We start from the raw sequence: 20,198 nt of genomic DNA, 5'->3' as shown, positions 1-20,198 counted from the left end.
TGCACACTGTATCCTGGTAAAGCAGGTTTAGGCTGCTGCCTCCGTCCATGAGGACTTGTGTGAGGTGGAATCCGTCAATGATGGGGTCGAGGACCAATGCAGCCGAACCGCTATGACGGATACTGGTAGGGTGGTCCCTGCGATCGAAGGTGATCGGGCAAGAGGACCATGGGTTGAAGTTTGGGTTGATTGTATAGACCTCCTTTAGTGCACGTTTCCACTTTGGAATGTGGCTTGCGCGTATCATATTTACTGTTTTCACCTGGGGAGGGAATTTCATCTTTCCTCCTATGTTCGGTGATTGGGGCTCTTCATCGTCGTCATCGCTTTGGGACCCCTTGTTTTCGGCGTCTGACCTGCTGACTTGTCTGAAGACCCAGCATTCTCTATTGGTGTGGTTGGCTGGTTTTCCGAGGTGCCATGAATTTGGCATGGACGGTCGAGTATGCGGTCAAAACTGGATGGGCCTGAATTGTTTTTGTTGAATGGTTTCTTCCGCTGGCCTGCCTTGGAGCCACTGAATCCGGCATTGACTGACGTGTCTTCGTTATTATCGCCGTTTTTGCGGCGCTTGTGTTTGTTGCATCGTGATTTGTCGTTTCAATCTTTAGCTTTTGATGTGCCTGGATTGCTTGCTGTATTGTTGCTACGGGCCAACCAGCTATCCTCGCCCGCACAAAAGCGAGTCATGAGTGTTGTGAGAGCTGCCATGGACTTTGGCTTTTCCTGACCGAGATGTCGGGCAAGCCATTCGTCACGGATGTTATGTTTAAAGGCCTCTAGGGCTTCGGCATCCGGACAGTCAACAATTTGGTTCTTTTTAGTTAGGAATTGGGTCCAAAATTTCCTGGCTGACTCTCCGGGCTGCTGGGTTATGTGACTTAGATCATCCGCATCCGGTGGGCGCACGTAAGTGCCCTGGAAGTTATCGAGGAATATGTCTGCCAGGTTCTCCCAATTCCCCATGGAGCTTGCCGGCAAGCTGTTCAGCCAATGTCGAGCTGGCCCCTTTAGTTTTAGTGGGAGGTACTTGATAGCATGTAGATCATCTCCGCGGGCCATGTGAATGTGGAGAAAAAAATCTTCTATCCATACCGCGGGGTCTGTGGTACCATCGTATGATTCAATGTTCACGGGTTTAAACCCTTCCGGGAATTCATGATCCATTACTTCATCAGTGAAGCATAGGGGATGTGTGGCGCCTCTGTGCCGGGTTTCATTGTATTTGGCCTGGCCGGAGTTGTTAGTGTATCCGGTGTGACGATTCTTGTCATGTGTTGGGACGCGTCCATGTGATCCGTAGATCGATCTTGACTGTCCTGCTTTGTTTTCCAATACATCTGGCAGGTCCTTCGTGAAGCCCCGGGCTTTAGTGTTATTGTTTGATTGGCCACGGGGTGCGGTTTGGACTTTGGGTTGGTACGCCGTTTTGTCACGGCCACAGGGTGGCCGGCCAGCCGCATCACGCGCTGGTGCGTGGGTTTTAAAGCCTCCTCCTCGAGTTGAGGTAGCAGCCTGCGCTTTGGGTAGCTTTTGCTGGGGCGCTCGAGTTCGTATTCCTCGGCAGCCAGGACATTAGTCCATCTGTCGGTTAGCAGATCTTGATCAGCTTGGAGCTATTGCTACTTTTTCTTCAGGCTTTTTGCAGTGGCTATAAGCCGGCGTTTGAAGCACTCCTACTCGACGGGAACCTCCGACATGATGAATTCTTCGTTGCCAAGGCTCACTTTGTCTTCGGAGAGAGGCATGTAATTATTATCCTATGATTCTCCATTAGTTGCATGTTCTCTAGGGCTAGCTTGCTCATCCTCTTGCTCGGCCTGCTTGAAGCCTGGCTGGGCAGGATTGTCTTCATCTTCGGCACCATCCAGATTGTTACCTCCTGTGCCGGCATCACTATTTTTGCTATGGCGGGGCTTGGAGCGGCGCCGATGATGCCGGTGTCTAGATTGCTTCCCCAAGGGGTTATCTTCCGTTGCCTCATCGCCATTGTTTTCTTTAGGGGTGTCCACCATATAAATATCATATGATGAGCTGGCGGTCCAGCGCCCTGTAGCCGGTGGTTCCCGTTCTTCTCCAGCATCGTCGTCCATACCGTCGATGTCTTCGGAATCGAAGTCAAGCACGTCGGTTAAGTTATCGACAGTGGCTATAAAGTGGGTAGTGGGTGGGGGAGGAATTTCTTCGTTGTCCGCTCCCCACTCGAGTCGGACACAGTTCGGCCAAGAATCTCCTGACAAGGACAGAGACCCTAATGAGTTCAGCACATCACCCAGGGGTGAGTGGTGAAAGATATCCACGGCAGTGAACTCCATGATGGGTGCCCAATCTGATTCGATAGGCATGGATGCACGCGGTTTGGATCCTGCAACCGGAGACGAGTCCAGGGGTCCGAAATCGCCACTCTCACGGGAGGTGGGATCAGTGTTCGGCTCCGACGCCGATGAGTGTGCGGACTCCGTGGCGGGGTCCATCCACCTGTCCTCGGAAAGCACGATCTGCTCCGGATTGATTCCCGGCGCCAACGCGGGTGCGATCTCCCGAATACTATCTGATGGCATATCAAAGTCATGTCCGTCGTGACTATTCTGCGCACCTGTCATGGGCTCGAATCCGTCGAAGATCAAGTCTCCGCGGATGTCGTCAATATAGTTTAAGCTTCCAAACCTAACCTGATGGCCAGGGGCGTAGCTCGATCTGCTCCAGATGGCCAAGCGAGTTGGCCCGTAGTACGAAGCTGCCAAATACGAAGATCTGTCTGGGAAGGAAAACCTCCCCCTGGACCGCATCATTGAAGATGATCGAGGGAGCCATCAAGCCTTATCGCGACGGCACAGTGGAACTCTCAATGAAAGCACCAACGTCGGTGTCAAAACCGACGGATCTCCGGTAGGGGGTCCCGAACTATGCATCTAAGGCTAATGGTAACAGGAGGCAGGGGACGCGATGTTTTACCCAGGTTCGGGCCCTCTCAATGGACGTAATACCCTACTTCCTGCTTGATTGATCTTGATGATATGAGTATTACAAGAGTTGATCTACCACGAGATCGTAGAGGCTAAACCCTAGAAGCTAGCCTATGATTATGATTGTTGTTGTCCTACTGACTAAACCCTTCGGTTTATATAGACACCGAAGGAGGCTAGGGTTACACAGAGTCGGTTACATAGAAGGAAATCTACATATCCGAATATCCAAGCTTGCCTTCCACGCAAAGGAGAGTCCCTTCCGGACACGGGACGAAGTCTTCAATCTTGTATCTTCATAGTCCAATAGTCCGGCCAAAGTATATAGTCCGGCTGTCCGAGGACCCCTTAATCCAGGACTCCCTCAACGAGGACGAAGTCGAGGACATGGACTCAGACTCCGAGTAGGTGGCAGTGTCGTCGCTCATGTTGGTTCTACTTCAGTGTCAAGCGGACTAGTTGCTTAGTTTATTTTCAAGGGTGTGTTGTGCTGAGGCCCCAACAGAACTATGTTTATATTCTTTCTCGTTATTTGAACCCTTTAGTACATACAGTAGTACTAGTACTATGTCTTACTATTGTTCTTCTTGCAGTTGGTACTACTGCTCGTATCTTCGTGTTCCTACTGTACTTAATACGTTCGTACTAGTAGTATAATTTGGGTCAGTCGATTTGTGAGAGTAGTTCAACAGAGCTAACGAAGAAGATGGCAGAAGAGGTGAAAGAAGCCCTTCTAGCCATCCATGTTGCATCAAACGGCTCACAAGAGTCGACTGACCCAAATTGCTCCTTTAGATTGCAGGATCCACCTGGCATTCAAGGTCTCGAAGGTAGACTCCGCGTCTGCACCCAGTTTGCGGGTTCGACACGCGCACGACTGGCTTCCGCCGTGACAGCCACCATGCGCGCCTCCTCCGTGCGGGCGGAGACGACAATGATACGCTAGTTCCTCATCGTCGGCATGCTGGAGCACGCGCTCGTCCTCCTCTTTGTATGCGGCGTGCATAGACGTGACTGAGGGAGTCCTGGATTAAGGGGTCCTCGGACAGCCGGACTATATACTTTGGCCGGACTGTTGGACTATGAAGATACAAGATTGAAGACTTCGTCTTGTGTCCGGATGGGACTCTCCTTTGCGTGAAAGGAAAACTTGGATATTCGGATATGTAGATTTCGTTCTCTGTAACCGACTCTGTGTAACCCTAGCCTCCTCCTGTGTCTATATAAACCGGAGGGTTTAGTCCATAGGACAACAACAATCATAATCATAGGCTAGCTTCTAGGGTTTAGCCTCTACGATCTTGTGGTAGATCAACTCTTGTAATACTCATATCATCAAGATCAATCAAGCAGGAAGTAGGGTATTACCTCCATCGAGAGGGCCCGAACCTGGGTAAAACATCGTGTCCCCTGCCTCATGTTACCATTATCCTTAGACGCACAGTTCGGGATGCCCTACCCGAGATCTGCCGGTTTTGACACTGACATTGGTGCTTTCATTGAGAGTTCCACTGTGCCGTCACGATAAGGCTTGATGGCCCCCTCGATCATCTTCAACCATGCGGTCCAGGGGAATGTTTTCCTTCCCGGGAAGATCTTCGTATTGGGTGGCTTCGTACTGCGGGCCAACTCGCTTGGCCATCTGGAGCAGATTGACAGCTATGCCCTTGGCCATCAGGTTAGGTTTGGAAGCTTAAACTATATTGCCGACATCCGCGGAGACTTGAACTTCAACGAATTTGAGCCCATGACAGGTGCACCGAATAGTCACGATAGACATGACTTTGATCTGCCATCGGACAGTATTCGGGAGATTGCACCCGCGTTGGCACCGGGAATCAATCCAGAGCAGATCGTGCCTTCCAAGGACGGGTGGATGGACCCCGCCACGAAGGCCGCACACTCATCGGCGTCGGAGCCAAACACTGATCCCACCTCCTGTGAGAGTGGTGATTTGGGACCCCCGGACTCGTCTTCGGTTGGAGGATCTGAACCGCGTGCGTCCTTGCCTATTGAATCAAATTGGGCACCCGTCATGGAGTTCACTACCGCGGATATCTTTCACCACTCACCCCTGGGTGACGTGCTGAACTCATTAGGGTCTCTGTCCTTGTTAGGAGATTCTTGGTCGAACTATGTCCGGCTCGAGTGGGGAGCAAACGACGAAGAAATTCGTCCCCCACCCATCACCCACTTTATAGCCACTGTCGATAACTTAACCGACGTGCTTGACTTCGACTCCGAAGACATCGAAGGTATGGACGACGATGCTGGAGAAGAACGGGAACCACCGCCTACAGGGCGCTGGACCGCCAGCTCATCATATGATATTTATATGGTGGACACCCCTAAAGAAAACAATGGCGATGAGGCGCTCGTCTCGTGGCCGATGAATGTACCAAGGACACAATTTTAGAGTGAATTCACTTCTGTCATGTTTGTAATATAAGGACGAAGTTACTTGCGCTATGTAGCGCTTTTTGATTTAAAATATTACCTTCTATGCGGCTTTTTAAAAATTCTGAAAGTAGGCCAGTCGTCGGCTTCTGCCCCCACGTAACTAGTACTGGGGTGTTCATGGAAAACCCAGACACTCTTTATCCAGATATTTGGTCCCTAAAGGAGGTGTCTAGCACAGTGAACAAGGCAATCGGACTATGCGGCTTTATAACCTTAACTCAGCCATAGAAGTCTACAATTTTAAATTTCGGCGAAGCCCCTAGAATTCGGAAGGCCGAATAGGGGCGCTATATACGCCTAAATCGGACGAGGCCGATTCCTCGCCTAAAGCGGAAAAATCTTTAAGGATTTTAAGACCTCTCGAACAGTGACCAGCTCTCGCCACATCATGCCGGTCAGTTTTCAGCTTTCTCTACTGAGGTGCTCGTCCGGAAGAACCGGGACACAATCGCAGTAGTTGTCCCTGCGCTACCTTAGCTGATATAACAGAACGTAAGGTACCAAAACAAGGGAGTCGGGCTAACCTAACTATGGACCCAAGACATGATTCGGAGCTGATGCATATAGTGCTATAAGTTCGGGGTGCCGCACTATTGTAAGTGTTCGGACTTGTCTTGCCGTATTACGGGGCGCCATAAGAAGCTCCTGGCAAAATAAACGTACCAAAGTGTACGGATGCAATAGTAAATAAGCATATATAGAAAAAATGTGCAGATAGGAATAATAAGCTGACACTGTATATAATCTCCCATTGATGTATAATACGTCTAAGCGTATGTTTACAATGAATGCATTAAGCAGAGATAAATAGGACTATTTGACATGTCCTATCCAAGGGCAGGCCGCATACAGGTATATAAAACAGGTATTAACGATCATGAATAGATTCCACCTGGGTATTCCCTTTGTGCGCGATGCCTTTTGCCTCCTTGGATTTCTCTCATGTGAAAGTCCGATAATCCGGCTCTTCTGGAGAGGCTGCCCGAAAGCGGGTTCCTGAAAGATAAAAGGGGGTTATTAAAGTGTGTTGCGGCTGACCCGCATTGTTGACTGTGCCACTATTGCGCCTCCGCCTATGCCCATGGTATTTTGAGTGCGTAATTGTGTACGCGTGGCACGAATGCTGCCTTAATGGGACTGGAGCGGAGGCCGGACTGCTAATCACGCTCTTGGCGTGCCTGGCGATCCTATTGCGGGGTACTTCAGACTCGCTTGACGGTATTCAGAGTTGTTGTCGCCGGATTGGTGGTTTGCCAGGGGAAGCCGCTCTGTACTTCTGCCGTGAGGGCTGCAGTATGTTCTTCTGCATGGAGAGAGCGATCCATGTTTCCGTTGACTGTTATGATCCCGTGAGGTCCTGGCATCTTGAGCTTAAGGTATGCATAGTGTGGCACTGCATTGAATCGAGCGAATGTGGTTCGTCCGAGTAGTGCGTGGTAACCACTGCGAAAAGGGACGATGTCAAAGATTAACTCCTCGCTTCGGAAGTTATACGGGGATCCAAAGACCACCTCCAGTGTTATGGAGCCCGTGCAGCAGGCCTCTACCCCTGGAATTACACCTTTAAAGGTAGTTTTGGTGGGCTAGATCCTTGAAGTGTCTATGCCCATTTTGCGCACTGTGTCCTGATAAAGCAGGTTTAGGCTGCTGCCTCCGTCCATAAGGACTCATGTGAGGTGAAATCCATCAATGATTGGGTCTAGAACCAATGTGGCTGAACCACCATGACAGATGCTGGTAGGGTGATCCCTACGATCAAAGGTGATCGGACAGGCTGACCATGGGTTGAATTTCGGGGCGACTAGCTCCATCGCATAGACGTCCGTCAGTGCTCGCTTTCGTTCCCGTTTGGGGATGTGGGTAGCGTAGATCATGTTGAACGTTTTCACCTGGGGAGGAAATTTCTTCTGTCCCCCCGTGTTCGGACGCCGGGGCTCATCGTCATCGTTGCTGTGCAGCCCCTTGTCCTTGTTCTCAGCATTTATCTTGCTGGCCTGCTTGAAAACCCAGCAGTCTCTATTAGTGTGATTTGCTGGCTTATCCGGGGTGCCGTGAATTTGGCATGAGCGGTCAAGTATGCGGTCTAGACTGGATGGTCCCTGATTGTTTCTTTTGAACGGCTTTTTCCGCTGACCGGATTTTGAGCCACTGAATCCAGCATTCACTGTCGTGTCCTCAGTGTTATCACCATTGTTCCGACGCTTATGTCTGTTACGCCGTGGCTTGCTGTTATTATCGCGGACGTCTGAAGTGCCTGAGTTTATTGGTGTGGTGCTGCTACGAGCCAACTAGCTATACTCGCCTACACAAAAGCGTGTCATGAGTGCTATGAGGGCCGCCATGGATTTTGGTTTTTCCTGGCCGAGGTGTTGGGCGAGCCACTCGTCGCAGATATTATGCTTAAAGGCCGCCAAGGCTTCGGCATCCGGACAGTCGACAATTTGGTTCTTTTTAGTTAGGAACTGAGTCCAGAATTTTCTGGCTGACTCTCCGGGCTGTTGGGTAATGTGGCTCAAGTCATCAACATCCGGTGGTCGCACGTATGTGCCCTGGAAGTTGTCGAGGAAAGCGTCCTCCTGGTTTTCCCAACTGCCAATGGAATTTGCCGGCAAGCTATTTAGCCAGTGTCTGGCTGGTCCTTTGAGCTTAAGGGGAAGATAATTGATGGCGTGTAGATCGTCTCCGCGGGCCATGTGAATGTGGAGAAGGAAATCTTCGAATCATACTGCGGGGTCTGTTGTGCCATCGTATGATTCAATGTTCACGGGTTTAAACCCTTCTGGGAATTCATGATCCATTACTTGATCAGTGAAGCAGAGGGGGTGTGCAGCGCCTCTGTGCCGGGCTATGTCGCGACGCAGTCCGACTAAGTCTGGTCGGTTGTGTTCAGCCCGGCCGGATTTACTGTTAGCGTATCCGGTATGACGGTCATTGTCATGTGCTGTGGCGCGCCCGCGTGATCCGTAAATCGATCTTGGTTGCCCTACGTTGTTTTCCAATCTGTCTCGCAGGTCCTGTGTATTGCCCTGGGCCGTAGTAAACTGGTGTGGGGGTGCGGGCTGGTATTCAGGCTAATATGCCGTTTTATCCCGGCCACTAGGTGGCCGATCAGCCGTGTGGGGCTCAAGTCCATATTCCTCGGCTGCCAGGACTTCTGTCCATCTGTCTGTGAGCAGGTCTTGATCATCTTGGAGCTACAACTACTTCTTCTTCAGGCTCCTCGGAGTGGCCATAAGGTGGCGCTTGAAGCGCTCCTGCTCCACGGGGTCCTCAGGCACGCCGAACTCGTCGTCGCCGAGGCTAATCTCGTCTCCGGAGGGGGGCATGTAGTTGTCCTCCTCCGGATACCCATCCATCGCCTGTTTGTATGGGCTGACCTACCCATCTTCCTGCTCGGCCTGCTCGAAGGCGGGCTGATCGGGGTTGTATTCATCTTCGACACTGTCCGTATTGATTTCGTCTCCGGTAACGGTATTGTTGTGGCGGGGCTTGGAGCGGCGTCGGCGATGCACATGCTTTGCTTTCTTCTTGGAGGGGTTATCCTCCATTGCCTCATCGCCATTTGTTTCTTTCGAGTGTCCACCATATATATGTCATATGAAGAGGTGGTTGTCCACCGCCCCGTGGGTGGTGGTTCCTGTTCTTCTCCTACATCGTCGTCCAAACCGTCGATGTCTTCAGAGTCGAAGTCAAGCACGTCGGTCAAATCATCGACCATGGCTATGAAGTGGGTGGTGGGTGGGCAATGAATTCCCTCGTCGCCAGCTTCCCACTCGAGCCGGACATAGTTTGGCCAAGAGTCTCCTGACAAAGAGAGAGACTTTAACGAGTTTAGCACGTTGCCAAAGGGCAACTATTGGAAGATATCCGTAGCGGTGAACTCCATTACCGGAGCCCACCTGGGTTCGGTGGGCTCGGGAGTGCGCGAGCTGGAACCTACAACCGGACACGAGTCCGGGGGTCCGATGTCACAGGCTTCCTTGGGGGTGAAGTCTATGTTCGGCTCTACTGCCGATGAGTGCGTAGCCTCCGGGGCGGGGTCCATCCACTCGTCCTCGGGCGATGCAATCTACCCCGGATTTAGGTCTGGGACTCCTGCAGGGGCGATATCCCGAGCACCGTCCGACAGCTGGTCTAAGCCGTGCACATCGTGACTGTCCGGCGCTCCTGGCATAGGCCCGAATCCGTTGAAGATCAAGTCTCCGCGGATATCGGCCATGTAGTTTAGGTTTCCGAACCTGACCTGATGGCCAGGGGCATAGCTGTCGATCTGCTCCAGATGGCCAAGCGAATTGGCCCGCAGTGCGAAGCCGCCGAACATGAAGATCTATCCGGGGGAGAAAGTCTCACCCTGGACCGCGTTGTTGATGATTGAAGGAGCCATCGAGCCTTGCAGCGACGACATAGAGGAAATCTCAATGAAAGCACAAATGTCGGTGTCAAAACCGGCGGATCTCGGGTAGGGGGTCCCGATCTGTGCGTCTAAGGCCAATGGTAATAGGAGGCAAGGGACACAATGTTTACCTAGATTTGGGCCCTCTCGATGGAGGTAAAACCCTACTTCCTGCTTGATTAATATTGATGATATGGGTGTTACAGGAGTTGATCTACCACGAGATCGTAGAGGCTAAACCCTAGAAGCTAGCATATGATGATTATGAATGTTGTGATCGTGCTCATATGGACCGAACTCTCCGATTTATACAAACACCAGAGAGGGCTAGGGTTTACATGGAGTCGATTACAAGGAAGGAAATATAATATCCAAATCGCCAAGCTTGTCTTCCATGCAAAGGAGAGTCCCATCCGGACATGGGACGAAGTCTTGAGTCTTGTATCTTCATAGCCCAACAGTCCGGCCAAAGTATATAGTCTGGCTATCCGGATACCCCCTAATCCAGGACTCCCTCACTCCTCCCCGTCCTCTTCGGAGGAAGAATGGGCATTGGAGTCTTCGGATTTTGTGTCCATGGTACCATGGTGACGGAGGCTGCCCCTGGTCTTCTTGGCCTCCTTCTCGGTCTTTTTCTTCGGCGCTTTATATGGCGCTGGGACCAGCATATTCATTAGAAGTGGGCCGGCCGGTTCTTCTGGCAGAGGGGCAGGACAGTAGATCTGCCCCGCCTTCTTCGCCCAGCCCTAGAAAAAATGATGGGAAATACGTTAAGTGTCTTTCTGAGGATGTACGGACAAAATGCATGAATTATCAAACGTGCAATTGCTTACCGAACTTGCGGGGCGGGATAGTTGGTACCCGCGGTCCTCGGTGGAGTCTGGCCACGGTTTGCCGGACTTGAAAAGCACCTTCCAGATGTCCTTGTGTGTAGAGCCAAAGAGCTCTAGCAGGGTCTGGTGCTTGGCCGGGTCAAACTCCCATAGATTGCAATCTCAGTGTTGACATGGTAGAATCTGGCGAACCAACATCACCTGGACTACATTGACGAGCTTGATGATCTTGTCTTCCATGTCTTGGACGCGTGTCTGGAGCTCTGATAGGTCGTCAGACGAAGCCCAACTCAGGCCCTTCTCGTGCCATGACGTAAGTCGCAGGGGGGCACCGGATATGAACTCCGGAATGGTGGTCCACTCCTTGCCACGCGGCTCGGTGATATAAAACCACTGTTGCTGCCACTCCTTGATGGAATAATTGAAAGTCCCTGTCGGCCATGTGACATTGGGCATCTTGCTTACCATGGCGCCTCCGCATTCGGCATGCTCGCCGCTCACTACCTTGGGCTTTACATTAAAAACCTTCATCCATAAGCTGAAGTGCGGCGGAACGCGGAGAAAGGCCTCGCACACGACTGTGAATATCGAGATGTTGAGAAAGGAATTTGGGGATAGATCATGGAAATCAATCCCGTAATAGTACATGACGCCGCAAACAAATGGGTGGAGGGGAAACCCTAGCCCGCGGACAAAATGAGGGAGAAATGCCACCCTCTCATGGGGTTCCGGGGTGGGGACTATCTGTCCCGCCGTCGAAAGACGGTGGCCAATTCTCTTGGCCAGATACCCCCCCCCCCCCCCGAAGCTTTTTGATATCCTTCTCCCGGACGGTAGAGGCCATCCACTTGCCTCCTTCTCCAGATCCGGACATCTTCGGAAAGCCGTTTTGGGCGAAGAAGAGAAACGCTTGGGCGCTAGGGCTCGGGCAGAAAGGAATGGATGAATAGGGAAGGGCGTGGGTTAAAGGGAAGACTCCTATCCCCTTATAAAGGTAGCGAATATCCCGTGCCTCCCCACTTGCTCCCTAAAATCGATTGTTTCCCAAACGCCATGTTCGATGGCACGGTTGGGTTACCCACGTCTATATTGATGAGGATCTCGTGATAAGGGGACACGATCTCTGCTTCAACAAGACGTGCCGATGAAACCGCTTCGCGATATGTGCGGTGGCTGGTTGTGAGAAACGGTTCGAATAATGACCGGACCGTGGCGTGATGTCATGCCATAAAAAGTTGTCAGCAGATTGAATTTTTGGAATATTATACTCTCTATGGTGGAATGTGGAATTTGTTTTGCAGAGCCGGACACGATCCTTGTGTTCTAAATCTCTTACGAAGTATTCGGAGAAGGAACCCGCCTTGCAATGCCGAAGACAATTTGCGCGTCGGACTCATCATCATTGAAGCCTGGTTCAGGGGCTACTGAGGGAGTCCTGGATTAAGGGGTCCTCGGACAGCCGGACTATATACTTTGGCCGGACTGTTGGACTATGAAGATACAAGATTGAAGACTTCGTCCCATGTCCGGATGGGACTCTCCTTTGCATGGAAGGCAAGCTTGGATATTCGGATATGTAGATTTCCTTCTCTGTAACCGACTCTGTGTAACCCTAGCCTCCTCCAGTGTCTATATAAACCAGAGGGTTTAGTCTGTAGGACAACAACAATCATAATCATAGGCTAGATTCTAGGGTTTAGCCTCTATGATCTCGTGGTAGATCAACTCTTGTAATACTCATATCATCAAGATCAATCAAGCAGGAAGTAGGGTATTACCTCCATCGAGAGGGCCCGAACCTGGGTAAAACATCGTGTCCCCTGCATCCTATTACCATTAGCCTTAGACGCACAGTTCGGGACCCCCTACCCAAGATCCACCGGTTTTGACACCGACAGCGGCTCCACCAGCTGCTCGCGTGCTTGGCAGCGCAGCGACATCATGAGGAGGGACTGCAGACGACGTGAGCGGGCGAGCCTTCGGCTTCATGGCGCAGGGATGGCGGTGACACGGCGGTGATGGGCGAGAAATTGTTGGCCGGAGCAGGCGGGCGCCGCCATGCGCAACGGCGGCGGTGGCATATTGATGAGTGCACGTATGGGAGCTTACTTTAGTTTTATATAAGGTTGGTCAAACTTAAAAGAAAACCGTACTAGTACATGGAAACATTAGACTTAGGCAGTGCTTTTATTAGTTAGTACCACAGCCATGATATGGAATCCTGTGCAAGTGCGTGAACGGCGGCCGTGCGGTCGATCAAATGGTGCGTCACCGTGTCGCGCTCGAAGGACATCCACTGATCCTTTTTGTGTGTGTGAAAACAATCCCCGAATATTACTCAACTTTTTTTTCCTGGAAAAGTTCTTGACGCTGCAATATTTCCATATATTTGAATTTAGCTCCAGTTCGTGTTTGTTTGGATTTGGACGTTTTAAGTGCGCCCTAGTTTTTTTTAATACTGATTTTGCATGTGTGACTCAGAGAGAACGCGTGTATGTGTCCATATGTGTGTTGTGGTGGAAGGGAAATGTGGAGATGGTGTGCGTGTACATAGAGAGGTGTGAATGTGCAAATGATCATGCATGAGTGAGACATAGACATATGCCAATACGTTGTGTATACATGAGAGAACGGTCTTCTCGTTTACTTGTGTGTGTGTGTGAGAGAGAGAGAGAGAGGAGCATCCGTAACACAACAACCATCTCTCTCGATTCGTCCGTCCCTCGCACGATCGCATGTAACACATGCATCAACGCGCACATTTTGACACCCTCACCCGGCCCCTGCCCACCTCAAGGCCCGCACAATCTCTTCGTGAATAGCCATTTCTCTCCTTAGGTTTGTTTTCACTCAATATCTGACACACACACACACACACACAGCACAACACACACACACACTCCCCCGAGCACACAATTCATCCCCATCCAAGGTTATACGGCGACCACTCTCGCTTGTGCTTCTTTTCACCCCAACATGCACAACACCTCAATCTTCAAAGAGGGCATCGAGGAGATCGAAGACGGCAACCACACCGCACTAGAGAATGTGGGGCCATTTGGAAGCAGGATAATGTGACGACGGCTGACTGACTCCTCCCCCCACCCTCTCTCTCTCTCTCGCACAAAATTACCAATCCCTCTCTCCCCCGCACAAAATTACCAATCCCTCTCTCCCCCGCACAAAATTATCAATCCCTCAACCCACGAGATCCTTCCCCTCTCGTCCATGTTTTTCCAGCTCTCTCATCAAACATGTTGTCTCTTCTCCTTCCACGTATACAGAATCCGGATGCACATGCATCTCACGTATATTACATGTCTCCATCTTTCTCACAGACCTAACTTCTTCCTCTCTCTTTCTCTCTCTGTCTCATTAGGTTTGTCTCCTACTCTCTCATCCACATACATACAACCTTTCCCGCCCTATCTGCTCCATCTTCGCAAGCTCTCTCTACACGTTTCATTCACACATTGGGATATGTTCAAAATGTTGCTTCTATAATGGCTGATGTAGAGTTATGGTTGGTTTTGTTGCATCCTACAAAGTAATAACTATGAAATGCATTTAGATTCTCATTTGACTGGGATTATGTGAGTTTGAGCATGTTGTGAAGTACTATAGACCTTGTATACATCTTGGGATTCGACAATGATTGTAACTATTGAATTGTATAGACCATTACATTCGAAGTCAATAGCCTAATATGTTTATTTCACAATTTCAACAAATGATAGTTCACTACAAACTAAGAAAACGAATGTGTACTCCCTCCGTTTTTATTTAAGTTTGCATATTAGCATTGGTCAAAGTCAAGTTTTGTAAACTCTCAGAAAGCATATAACAAAAAATATTAACATATACAATAACAAATAAATACCATTAGATTCATTATTCAATGTACTTTCACATCATACATATTTGATATGGTAAATGTTTATATTTTTCTATAAACTTGGTCAAACTTTAGGAAGTTTGACTTTGGTCAAACCTAATATGCAGAGTTTACTAGTACTACTCACTAGTTGCTTAGCCAAATCACTCAACATGCCACACGGGGAGTTCAATGTCACAAAATTTTGAGGTCGGCGGTAAAATCTCCCGCGACCCTGGTTCGAGCAGTGGGAAGTTACCATCATAGCCTTCGGAATAGGCCTACAGATGACGCTTGGTAGGGGGCTGTTTTCGTAACTTCAGGTTCACCCTACCCAGCCAACCCCACCCCGGCACCCAGAGTAGTACACCTGAATACTCCCCATTTTCTATCCCCACCGCAAAATAGACTTCTCCACGGCACCGCAACCTTCTGCTCCTCCCCTTTACATCGGCGAACTCGTCCACCGCAGCACATCTGCCTCATCGACGACCTTGTACGCTACACTGGAGCCAGTCCACCGTCGTCGTCGTACACGCAGCCTCTTCCCCGGCATCGTCTTCCACAGTCTCGGATCTGCTTCCCGAAAGCCGACGCCAAGTGCAGAAGCACCACCATCGTGGACAATGAACTGACTCCCGTTGCCGACCATGACTCACAGAGGCCGCTGCGACCATCATTCTCCTCCTCGATTGGTAATGTGTGTATTGAATCACTTAGCAGTACATGTGCAGTTCCAATTTTGTTCATACCTACCCTTCAAATTTCTTGGGTGCTATTGTTCCCATAAAAGTAATTGGTTATAGCCTCCATTTTCCAACAGAATATCAGCTTTTAATTGTGTGTCGCTCCTGTATCGCGTTGTGCTTGGGTAGGTTTTTCATCTGCAACCAGTAGTGTGGCAAATGATGGAAAGTTCTTTAGAACTAGCAAGATGCCCATGTGTTTCACGCATCAAGATGCATTTGTATTAGTAGTTTATCTTGTGGGAGAAAAGGATGAACGAGGGAAGGCCTTATTTGCAAATCTGGAGAGGGGTATGGGTATCTTTTTGCAAAATTCCCATTGTTTCCTTCCTATCTGTCAGATATAAATCGGACGGCCTATATTGCAGGATGGCAGGCACACCATCATCACCAACTCTATTTTTTTATAAGAAAAAAAGTAGACAGTAGAGAAGTAGAGATAAATATTAAATATAAAATAAATATTAAAGTAGAGATAGCAGAGACGTCGGGAAAGGATCGCGCGGGCGCGGGAAAAAGCGGCCGGGTGTGCGCTAGTTTTGGCGCGCGGCGTCCAGCGCCCTTTATAAAATCCAACGCCCTCCCACCGCTCTATGCCTTGCCACTGCTCTCTCCCTGCTATGTGCCTCGCCACTGCTCTCTCCCCACTCTTTCTCGCCTCGCCACCGCTGCGCCACCATGCCGCCGTGTCGCCGGGAAACTTGGGGATACCGCAGCGTTCGCACGCACCCCTCCGGCGGCTTCTCCGCTGAGATCTGGTTCCGCGGGATGCGCCTCGGCCTCGGCAATTTCGACACCGCCAACGAGGCCGCCCGCGCGTACGATGCAGTGGCGTGGCGCCTCCGGTGGCCTCATAGAACATTGAACTTCCCCAACGTGCCGACGCGGGAGCGGGCGCAGGAGCTCGCGCCTCTGCCATGGCTTAGCACTGACGAGGATCGTCGCGACAACCGGAGGTGGGAGCACCATCTCAGCATCGCCGAGATGGACGAGGAAGCCATGGCGCTGTGGCGCCAACACTTCCCGCAGGACATCATCAACGAGTGTGAGTCTTACGCGCAAAGGAGGGCGGAGAGGGATAAGAGGAGGGCGGAGCGAGCCGCCTATCGCGAGGACAAGCGTAGGCGAAAAGCGGACGCTCAATTCAACATGAGGCTAGGAGCAGCGTCGCCCTGGGAATTCGACAACGATCGGTATCTTCACACCTACAGACAGACACCGGAGGAGGACATCACCGAGGAGGAGTCGGACAACGAGGAGTAGTTGAATTATCTATTTTTTTATCTATCAATGTTGAGAACTATCCTCTACTCTCTAGTCTCTCTACTTCTCAATCTCAACACTGTAAACGCTTTTTTAAAGCGCCGCGCGTTGCGATTCTGTTGGAGATGCTCTAAGATGGCAGACGAGTGCTTTAATGTTGCCCACAAGATGCGCGAGTATTACTAGTAGTATATTTTTCTTGTCATGTTGAGATTTTAAAACCACGAGTGTGAACATGCAGAGTAGCAATGAAGACCAAACACGGGATATTGGGGACATCTTCAAGGAGCGTGGCAAGTTAAAGAGGAGCTGCACCGAACCTGTAAAACGAGCTTTGGTAAGTAACACCCTTTCAATTACTTCCGTTTAGCCTCGTGTTCTTCAATGTTTATATGTTGTAGTTTCTGTTTCTCTTAAGCCTGGTGTTCTTCGATGTGTAATAAGAAGAGTCTTAATCATCCTAATGCTTTCGTTTTTAGCTTGATGTAGGAAGTGGGTGTTCTCACCTTGTAGTCTGTTTTTATTTTTTATTTTTCCTTTTGAATTCACTTCTCCGAGTTCTGTTTATCTGGCTTCTACTAAATGGATCTGGGTTGCTCTGAGTATTGATCTAAAAAAGAAGTAACTTCATGTCAGGATGCAGTTCCTGCGAGGAGGGAAGTATGGTCAACCTCGAGATCATGTTTCCAAAATGAGGCTGGATTATACACAAGGTGCCAGTTCCCTAATGATGATGGATTACACACAAGGTGCAAATTCCCAGATGATGCTGGATTACACATAAGCCAGGTGGAGTCCTCAACTGTTCGTGTCCTCGTGGCTCTAGTAAAGGCTGAAAGAAAGCATGCAGCAGCCCTTGAGAATGTAGCTGAGTTCCTGAATAAGCGAAAAGAGCAATCAGATGCTCTCTTCACCCAAGCCAAAGAAGAGATGGAAGAAGCCAGAAATAAGCTAGCAGAGGCAGAGCAGGCTAGGCGTCTCCTACTATCTAAAACTGTTGTCAATACAAAATTTCATTCATAATAGCTAGGTTCAAATGTTTATCCAGTCAACATGCCTGTTGTGATGTCCGTGCATCTACTGATGTGGCACAAAATATATTTTTTGGGTCATGTAATAACAGCAATTACTTTCCAAACAATAACAATTGAAGCATTGGACATGGCATAGTTCACGCACAAGCCCGACATTCCAAGTTCAACTCCAACATCAAACTCATGTTCAGAGATATCTGCACCTTCATACATAATGTCCACAACCATGATTCACTTCAAAGCCAAAAAAATGTGAGGAGAGTTATAAATAAAGAAAAACCTCTACTAGTTCCTGTCACCAGTGCGAGCACAACAAGTCAAGACCATGCGTAAATTAATTATATTTTAGTCATTTTTTGTGTTCTAAAATGCCTGTCAGCTCGCAGAAGGACGTGTTGCCGGCACACACGCGGATTCAATGAAGTCAGGCGGGGCAGTCTTAAGCTGGTTGCATGCGGCGAGGAGGCGTGCTCAGCCGGGCTTGCAGCGAGTGGGGCCCTCTTGGCCGGCGCGCAAGTTCAATGCCTGTGCTATGAGAGGTCGTGTCCGTGTCAGGGCAATCACTCCCTCCAGTCCTTTTTAGTTTGGGTATAACAAAATCTCGTTTTCCATTCACATTTTACAAGTAAAATTCATGGACAAAATTTGACCCAAAATACAATGGGGACTAGTAAACCAAAATGGAGGTAGTAGTTTCTTTTAATCAACGAAGGGTTTCCCCTTCCGATTTTCATTACTGAAAACCAGCATCTAAATCTAAACCATAGTATTTGCCCTAGAACTACCAGGTTCAACATCTCGAAACATAAACCCATACAACCATATGCCAAGGAGGTACGTAGTACTATGAATTCCATTTTCGCTCCATACCAATCGATCTAAAAACAACTTAGTACTTATAACGCGCCATTGAAAATCGGAACTCTTAACCCCGCTAAAAAATGATATTTTAAACGTGGCTACTCGATTTGTGGCAACTGGCGAGCCACCGCCTCCAAGTCATTCACCTGTGGTCCCGACCATCAACTCCTACGGATCAAATTATCACGTGAGCTGACTATTCCTACAAAGGTGCTCCACCACGTACCCGGTACCCGCGAATGCAGCAATCGTGCACCTAGGATTTTAGGGTTTATTTGTTAATGTCGCCTTTATGTAACACTCATGTGTGCGAGACAGCAAGAGGCTGAATGCGTGCGTGCGCCTCTTCTCTTCGTATATGTACTCCACCGTTTGTCTGGTGTCCAAAAAATTATAATAACTACTAGCAATGTGCCAATGCGTTGCCACACGATCAAAGTAGATTAATACATATTCACCGATTTGATAGAAAAAAAGTCTAGTTTTGAAATACGTATATCACTAAAAATATGTTATGTTTCACTCAAAATATATTCCTTTGGCGGTTTTGATGAGATAAGGGAGGAATGTTGTTGGGTTCAAGATTCGAGAAGTAGTATATGTCTAATTTCTACTCTTACAAGCAAGATGCCCGTGCATTGCACAGAACATCAAGATCTTGTGGGAGAAAAGGATGAACGAGGGAAGGCCTTATCTGCAAATGTGGTGAGGAGTGCAGGTAAATTGCCATATTTTCCTTCCTATCCGTCAGATATAAATTGGACGACCTACATTGCAGGATGGTAGGCCCGCCATCATCACCAACTCTGTTTTTTATCCCTACTCTTATAAAAAGCATTATTGGTGATGATCGTGTGCCTGCCATCCTGCAATATAGGCTGTCCGATCTATATCTGACGGATAGGAAGGAAACTATGGCAATTTTGCAAAAAGATACCCACACCCCTCTCCACATTTGCAAATAAGGCCTTCCCTCGTTCATCCTTTTCCCCCACAAGATAAACTACTCATACAAATGCATCTTGATGTTCAGTGCAACGCATGGGCATCTTGCTAGTTGTTGCAAAAAGCCCATGTGTGTGTGAGAGAGAGGGAGAGTGGAGGAGGACGAAGTGCATGTGTGACAAAGACACAAGGAGTGTGTGCGCGATAGGTATCAGCTTAAAATGAGGCGATAGTGTGTGTGTGCACGATCGAGAGGGCGTGTCTCAAGAAGGGAAGAAAATTCTACATAGATACAAGGAGCGGGAGAGAGACATGTATGCGATAGTGGAAGCACGAGTGTGCGGGTGTATAAACCTATCTAGAGGCTAGTCGATAAATATTTGTGAGAGAAATACGAGTCGGGGTGCGAAAGCGAGAGTTTTGTGTGTGAGAGAGAGAGAGACGGTAGTCGGGAAGGGGAGTGGAAGCAGGAGTTGTGTGTGTGTGTGTGTCTGTGAGAGAGAGAGGGGGGGTTGTCTAGTCGGTAAACAAATGAATAATGTCAGTCTAGGATGGAGACGAAAAGGCGCAACAAATGTTGTGTCTATAGGAGAGAGAGAGAGAGAGAGAGAGAGTAATTTTAGTGGTATGAGTCATATCTAGAGACATATAGGGTATGTGTGAGAGAATCCCATAGAGAGAAAGACAAAGTGAAAGACGAGTGGAGACTGCGTGTGTGGCGGTGAAAAAGAAAGCTTAGGTACCGAGTGATACCAGAGAACAGTAGAGACATGAGAGATAATTAAAACCGTGTAATGTCTAATGATAGGAAGAGTGTGACACT

This window comes from Triticum aestivum, chromosome 2B (assembly GCF_018294505.1).
Source record: "Triticum aestivum cultivar Chinese Spring chromosome 2B, IWGSC CS RefSeq v2.1, whole genome shotgun sequence".
In the NCBI taxonomy this organism is placed as follows: Eukaryota; Viridiplantae; Streptophyta; class Magnoliopsida; order Poales; family Poaceae; genus Triticum; species Triticum aestivum.
This window is presented reverse-complemented; position numbering follows the sequence as displayed.